This window comes from Morone saxatilis, unplaced genomic scaffold (assembly GCF_004916995.1).
Source record: "Morone saxatilis isolate NCDOM2014 unplaced genomic scaffold, NCSU_SB_2.0 Contig7, whole genome shotgun sequence".
NCBI classification, from domain to species: domain Eukaryota; kingdom Metazoa; phylum Chordata; class Actinopteri; family Moronidae; genus Morone; species Morone saxatilis.
In genome coordinates, this window is record NW_023340246.1 from 2,172,679 (window position 1) to 2,178,266 (window position 5,588).

A 5,588-nucleotide genomic window follows, 5' to 3' on the forward strand; every position below is an offset into this window, starting at 1 on the left:
TCCTTTTCAGACACATACTCTCTATAATAAAAATGAATAAAAAATATGGAACCTGTCCTCCAATAATTTAAATCATTTGCTCACCACTAAACTCTGGAATATTGCTGGAAATCTGGACACTGCTGCTGTCATCCCTGATGTACTTTTAGAAACTTTTTAAGCTCTCACACCGAGATGAGCATCTTTGCGCATCCGCCCTCCCTCCTTCCTCCTCCTCCGCCTCCTCCTCCTTGAGGAACACGCCCCAGCTCCCCCGCGCAGCCTTCCTCCAGTCAGCAGCGCCACAGCGAGCTCCATGCGCCCTCAGTGCTGGAGGAGGGCGCTCGGGTGGTAGTGGACTTCAGAAAGGCTTCCTGACAGAAAAGGTACCAGTGCCTTCGCGACGGGACGCCCATTGAGTGCTTCTTTTCCTGCGCGGTCTTTGCGCGCCTGGCGGTCCGAGCGCGCACGCTGGAGCTGATCATCCGAATCGGAGCCCTCCTCCACACCTGCCGCCGCCACTTGTCTAAACTCGAGCCCGCACGCCTCCGGGGGAGATGTGGGGAGGCTTTCTGACCTCCCGGTTGTTCCTCCTGAGCGTCTGGCTGGAAGGGTAGCCGCCGTGTCCAGAGGAGGATGCCGAACAGGTAAACAGAAGCTGTCATTTTTAATCAGTTTTGATTAGTCCGAGCAAAACAGGCAGTGCATGCAGAAGGCACAGGGTTAAACATAATCATATATACATAATGAGTTTATAGTGACCTTTGTGGTGTGTTCTTTGACTGTAACATCAAACATTCCTGCTGCCACTCTACATTCTGCTGTGTTATCAGTTTCTCTGCCTTATCAGGATGCCAACGTCTCTTAAGTTCTTATTCTTTCACATGAATGATCAAGTTGCAGCTACAGTGCAACAAACTTGAGCCCCCCCCCCCAGGACTGCTCTCCTGCAGCAGCTCAATGATCAAACATAATGTATTTTTCACAGGCAGGAGAATCACTGAGCCTACAGAGCAAACTGAAATATTGTTGAATTCTTTCTCTGGCTCACTCAGAGTTTAATTTCAGTCTTTTCCCATTCAAACACTTCTCACAGGCTCTGCCTGAGTCTCAGGAGGTGGAGAGGATTAGTTCAGTGGTCCAGTTAACACATTTCTTACCTTTCCCTCTTGTTTGCGTTGGTGCACCATCAGTCTTGTCTCGGGTGATTTATTATTGTCTCAGGCGACAGGTGCTATTTTCAGTGCTGCTGCTTGTCATCATTACTCTGCATTAACGCTCTAATAGGGCTTTTGTTATTAGTTAAGTGCCTAAAGCTCCGTGGGAGCAGCCGGCGTGAATGAAGATAGAAAAGACGGGAGTGCAAAAGTGCAGAGTAATGAGCGATATTAGGTGTGTTGGATATTATAGTGATTTTATACGTACAGCATGATACTGCTGCTTATGTAAGCTCCTCAAGAAACTGTATTCTACCACATTTCAGACTTGCACATGCCCGGCTCGCACCACTGGACTCCACACTACCCAGCAGCTCTGAGAGTGCTTTGAATAAATAGAATCAACAGGGAATGAAGACTTAAGTAACAGCGGTTTCTAGCTGTTAAATAATTTTCCTTTTGTAATCTTCCTTTAGATGATCATGATCTTCCCCTAACCTTAATTGAGTACTTTAAGTTTCCTAAACCAAATCTTAATCATGGAGGTAGCAGGTATAAATTTGTCTTGTGATGTTTTGTTTTGTAATATGGTATTGATCACTCAAAAAAACCATACATTTTTGAGTTAAAACCTGCAACCGCTAGATGTGTTGTAAACATAAACTGAGGGCTGTGATGTTACGCAGGGACTGTATTGCAATATATATCGTAATGGTAACCCCCTATATTGTGATACGTATCGTATCGCCAGACTCTCGCCAATCCACAGCCCTACTTCATATCCGTTTTTAAATCTGTTTAGAGATGAGGCCAGAAATACAGAGGCTGTGAGTTGTTTTATGTCTGTCTGTTTGTGGTCTTAGATCTTTTTCTGCAGCTGAGATCTACGCAGGTTTAAATGCAAGTTTGAGATTGGTGGTGTAGCTATTATCTATATCTGTATTTCAGAAAGGTATCACTATATGTATCTGTATTTAGATTGTACTGTCCGGACGTTGTCAGAAATGGTCTAGTCTGCTGGCTCTGGTGGTAGATTTAGTAATCCAAGGGTCTCTGGTCAGATTCCTGGCTCCCCCAGCCCAGTCAAAGTGTCCTTTGGGCACTGAACCTCAAATTGCTCCAGATTGTCTGTGTAAATGTGTTTGGGTGTCGTGAGCGCTTTGCATATGAAGCGCACCTTGCATGGCAGCCTCTGCTGTAGGTGTGTGTAAATGTGACAACTGCTGTAAATACATTTTGTGCATTTAATTTTTCATACTCCTCATGCATATATCTTAAGGTTTAGCTGCTAACAAAATCATGTATGTACTATGTACTTGCATTGATCAAATGATAAAACATGATTTGTATTTGAACCCAACATTCAAAAAAAGAAACAAGTAGGTCTAAACTGAGCCTAAATGTAAGCTGTGTAACTGTTAATGGTCCTGGTGGAAATCAGTTCCAACAAATCAAGAGAAACATTCATAGGACAGCATGGAGACTTGAAGGGAAGACAGAAATAAATGCCATATATCAATATTTGCTATTCAAATGAAAATATTTGCTTTCACAAACATTACATTATTGTGGAACATTGGCAAAGCACTGGAAATAAATATCTAAAGGTGACATTAGAAATCAATAAACTGTTTTATTTCCAAATCTTCAAGATGTGGCCATAACAGATTTATATATATATGTTGATATATGTGTGGATTTCCATTTTTATCACATTATTTTTTGTAATTAATGCATACATTTTTGGGGGGGCTTTTTCATTTTATTAGATAGGACAGTTGAGGATAGTCGGAAAAGGGGGAGGGAAAGAGAGGGGATGATACGCAGCAAAGGGCCACAGGTTGGATTTGAAGCCATGGCCACTGCAGCGAGGACTCAGCCTTTTTACATGGGGAGCCAGCTCTACCAGGTGAGCAATTAATGCATTCAATTTAACAACATTTGACACCAAACTGGGGCAGCTGGGGTAGCAAGGTTTTTTTTTTTAGGGCTGGAAGCTGCTGCCACCCCTCTAGATCCGCCCCTGATCATGAGTTAAAAATAGTCAACCTTATTACTCACTGCACAACTAATATGGTGAGTAGTGTGTCTTCGTATTGAACTCAAAACTACCTATCTGTTCAAAACACATTGTCTGCGCATATATGAAAAGTTTAGATTATATTAAAGTTTATTCACAGAAAACATACTAAGGTCATGACCCCAGTGTCCTCAATAGTAGTAATGCCTGCTTCTGACATCTATGTCAGAGAACACAATCCATATTTAGTCCCCTCAGTATTCTTTCACCTCAAACTAAAGGCAACTTCCACATTAGCCCACATTGTATCACAGTATGGAGCGTGGATCTCATCAAAGGATAAGACTAGATGTCTTCCTGAAGGTCTAATTCGACCTATCAGAGGTCATGATGCTGCACAGTTAGCAGCAGCCAGGACAGTCCTATTCATCTTAATGACTCCTGCGGGCTGGGCGGCAGCGGACATTGAGGAAGGGCCTGAAAACGCTCTCCGGTGACCTTCTGGGAGTAACAAATGGAGTGCAGACGAAAACAGCCTGAGCCCGGCCCGGGAGGCTGCCAACTCCAGTAAAACTGTGAAAAGAAAAGAGAGCAGGAGGGAGTTAGTCTATCAGTCAGATTTTACAGCAGCCTTTCCAGCGCGTCAATCCGGCCGCTCCCTTACGCCCGAGCCAGTTATTACATTTCACTCACGTTCGCCTTTGCAGAAGTGCTAATTGAATGCATCCAATATTCAGGCAAAGCCCCTACCTACTGTACCGGCATGACCTTGGTTGTACCAGTTGCCGATAACCTTAGCGAGCAAGGCACTTCAGTGGAAGTGAGGCCCTGCAGTGTGCTGTGTCATCGCTCCAGATTCATGATGGTCAACCTGCCACGTCCAATTTACAAAGACGTGTTTGGGTAGCTACAACATGGATTAATTTCTGGCTAAGCAAGTAATTATAGAGGCAGGAGGAGGCAAACACAGAGAGAAAGAGGAGGAGAAGGAGGAGGGCAGCTCTGTGGGATTGAAATCTGAGGATGGTGCAGAAATTTGTCAGCCCTCCACGCTGACACCCTTATCCAAGTCATCTTCTCTCAGGATGGTGATATATGACTAAGGTGACCGTAATCATTATTCACGGACTGGTCTTGTTCTTCTTTTCCCTGGCATGCCTTCCTCCTGGGTCTGATCAAGTGTGTTCTATTATCCCACAGTAATGATTTGTGGACGTCTGTGGTGCTGTAGCATCTGAAGGACGGTGCTTCGCAGGGCCTTCCAAAACAATATCATAACCCACATCCATTAGCCATATGGGTTCCATTCCCCAGATTTGCTTGATGCAATTTCGGCGTCCTCCCACAGCGGAGCTGCAGTGCAAGCCTGAGATTCATTTAATTAGATGACTTTTGGTTCTTCTGGTTTCTACACCTTATTCACAAGGCTAGCATATATTTAATATTTATCCTGTGGTTAGAATAAAGGCTGTAAATGAGAATTATTTCCCCTTCTGGTCATTCTGACAATTATTTTCAGTAAAATGTTAGAATAAAAAGAGAAATGCCCATTTTTTTCAATGAACAGTCCAAAACTGAACAGTATTCAATTCACAATAACATAAAACACCTTCCTTGATTTAAAGATCCAGTGTGTTACATTTAGGAGTCTCTATTGTCAGAAAATGAATATAATATTCATAGGTATGTTTTTAGTGTATAATCACCCGAAAATTAGAATCGTTGTGTTTCTGTTACCTTAGCCATTTTCAGCTACAGATGTTAACCCGCCATGTTTCTACAGTAGCCCAGAATGTACAAATAAAACACTGGCTCTACATAAGGCCATTCGCATTATTTGTGCATTTAATGCCCACTGTAGCTTCTCCCTTGTGCTTGGAAAGGCTAGATGCCCCTTAATCTTACACACTGGACCTTTTTAAAAGATCATTTAATTATCAAAGTTGTCCGTTTTTTGGAAATCCATTAATTGATTCATCGGATAATCAAGCTTGAAGTTTACAGTTCCAATGTGTAGGACTAAGTGGCATCTAGCAGTGTAGTCAAAGATTGCAACTCACTCACTTTACCCTTCCTTTACAAGCATGAGAAACAAACTATGGGGAATGCTAAAAAGGCAAGAAAAATGTGAACAGTCCATTTTTTGGTTTGTCTGTTCTGGGTTACTGTAGAAACATGGCGGTTCAACGTGGTGGCCAGCATTTAAGGCCACCTGAGGCAGAGACGATAAAAATGTCTTAGTCTAAGGTAATGAAAAGACACGATTCTTATTTTCAGGTAATTATATACATATGTGTATTCAGTAGAGATGTTCTGATACAATTTTTTCCCTCCCGATACCGATTCCGATACTTGTGCTGTGGGTATCGGCTGATACCGAGTACTGATCTGATACCAGTATGTTATATAAAAAAAAATCATACTACGCCTGC

The 5,588-nt window shown here is 42.8% G+C and overlaps 1 protein-coding gene across 1 annotated transcript in view; it reads left to right on the top strand.

Moving 5' to 3' along the window:
- Positions 1-317: 317 nt before the first annotated feature.
- LOC118340358 (heparan sulfate glucosamine 3-O-sulfotransferase 5) overlaps positions 318-5,588 on the top strand; it is an 81,173-nt gene continuing 75,902 nt past the window's right edge. Inside the window, exon 1 of the mRNA XM_035678257.1 lies at positions 318-626. The gene's annotated coding sequence lies outside the window, so the exon portion shown is untranslated. The remainder of the gene's footprint in view (positions 627-5,588) is intronic.